Below are 2504 nucleotides of genomic sequence, written 5' to 3'. Positions count from 1 at the left end.
GATAATTTAGTACTGGATACCAAATCGGTGTGTTCTTCCCTGGAGACTATTTCTCCCTGTCTCCGCATTCCTTAGTTGCCTGTGGTTCTTTGTTTGGGATTGAGGTCTCATGGTAGTTCTCCCATCCACTTTGACATGTCTATTGTATAGCAAAAACCTTAAATGAACCTTGCTAATGGGGAGCAATCAATGCAGAAATTGCCTATCTAGTTTGGGGAGCACTCCATTTTTTCTTCAGTGGATATAAATTTATTTTTTAAGCCAGACTTATCTCACTTGCAGACAAGGACAAGAGGGTGACAGTGATCCAGATTTGGTGTAATTGGTGAAGGGTAGCTTTGCAAGGACAATAAGATCGGTGCTATTTCTCCAGTTACATCTGGAGTTCCACTTTTGCCCTACACCATCCCTTGCAATTTCATTTTCTCCCATAACTTGGACTCCTTCTGTAGTTATGACTCCCAAATCCCTGTTTTTACTACTGAACTCTTCCCTGAACTTCAAACTCCTGTAACTATCTGCCTCTTGTTAGTAATAACGTTTATTAACAAACCATGTTCATTACTGTTAAAGCCTCTGCCTTTAAGATCAGCACTTGGAAGCATATCTTACTGTTTATCAGACCCAATATCAGCTTGTGTACTGAAAGGCTCTATTTAAGCACAAGCATCCAGCTAGAGGTAAGGTAGAAGAGAAATGTAAATGGGGGCCAGGGGTTTGCTGGTGCTCTGTACCACTATCTTTGTTGGATTTCTACTTAAGGTCCAAAGCAGATTCATAGTTGAAGGCAATACCATCCTCCAACCTCATCCATTCTTCTACTCCTCCATCATAAAACAGTAGCTCTGACATTATGAGTGGCACCATATATTCTCCAGAATAGAGAGAGACATATCTTGATGATGATTAACACTGTGTTAATGTGATGAACATATTTTCCTATATAAAGCCCACCTCAAGTCCAAGACCAGTGTTAAGGCAAAGGGCACATCTAAATGGGACTCAGGAAAACATACTAAGATGCTCAAGGTCACCCAGCCACAAAGTAGAGGAATGATACTGAACTCAGACACCCAAACGCTGTCCTTCCTTTCCAAGGTTCTTTCACTTTATCACTAGTGCTGTTGGCCCTAACCATGGCATCTACCTAGTGAATGTCAGAATAGTGGTGACAGTCAAAAACATCGTCAATACTCCCAAATATCTCCTAGAGAGTAAAGTCACATCCATCTGAGGAAAAACTACTATGAAAGTTGGAGAAATCAACTTAGATACTAGCTAAATCACCAATCCATGATGATTAGTAAATAGTTTACCACAGGATGACCTGACTTCATGTGCCATTACACAATTTTCATAAGTATAGCAGAGAAAAAAGCTACAACAAAGCAACAGAAGGACAGAACAAAAGAAAATAGGTAAGATAATTCATTCAGAATGAGTCTCTTTTTGTTTAAAGCTAAAGACACAGAAATGGTCCCAAAGGACTTAAGGGAGAGGGCTGTTAAATATTGTTGAGTCTCTAAAGGACTTAAGCTTAAATAAGACCAAGTGGGGATGTTCTCTAAAGCAGGTTATCCAAAAATTCAGGTATAGATTAAAATCCTCTAGTGAGTTGTTAAAATCTGGGATCTAGGCCTCATTCCCAAGAGACTGGAGTTTAATTGGTCTGCAATGTGACATGGGTTTGGGGTTATTTTAAGCTTGCCAAGTGTTTCTAATATGAATCCTTAGCTAAGAAGTACTGTGGTAAAGAAACAAAATGGTGCTTTATCTACATGGTCTTATCAACTGGGGCTATTAAAGTGATTGTGCATTTATTGCCACAAAAAACTAAATATCAATAATAAAGTCTACCCATTATCCTTAACTCTCACTGCACAGTTAATTGTCAGATGTATATATGTTCACAGCATCTTCGAGTCAGAAATGAAAATACTCTCTTATTCTTAACTTTGGGACCATCTTGACTCCCATTAATATTCTCAACAGAAAATGAGGAAAAAATTATGTGAAGAACATTGGTTATTTCATAATTTTTCACAACACTACAAAATGTGATGAGAGAACCTTTTACTTATTAGATGAAATGTGATTTTGAATGGTTTTGGAGCTTCCAATACTATATTTGAAATTGTTCCAAAATATCTGATTAGATGATTTTCTTAAAAGTTAAACTTGACTCTACCACTGGGAATGAACCAGAATTCACTGGGTGTATCAGTTTCCAATTGTTCAGGTGACAATAAGACATTTTAGGTGTTCATGACTATAACCAACTATTTCTTCAGTACTGATTATCCTTTCTATAACACTGAACAAAATTTGCACCATCGCCCCAACCGTGTGTGTGTGTGTGTGTGTGTGTGTGTGTGTGTGTGTGTGTTATGCGTACATGGGAGCCAGAAGAAAGCAGTTTTGTTTTGTTTTTTTTAACTGGGATGCTGGAGACTTGAAGTCAGGTCCTCATGCTTGAGCAGCAAGCGCTCTTTCTGTCTGAGCCA

The sequence above is a fragment of the Mesocricetus auratus genome, unplaced genomic scaffold (genome assembly GCF_017639785.1).
Source record: "Mesocricetus auratus isolate SY011 unplaced genomic scaffold, BCM_Maur_2.0 Super-Scaffold_100003, whole genome shotgun sequence".
In the NCBI taxonomy this organism is placed as follows: Eukaryota; Metazoa; Chordata; class Mammalia; order Rodentia; family Cricetidae; genus Mesocricetus; species Mesocricetus auratus.
The sequence above is the reverse complement of the archived record's forward strand: the minus strand, read 5'-3'. Positions refer to the sequence as shown.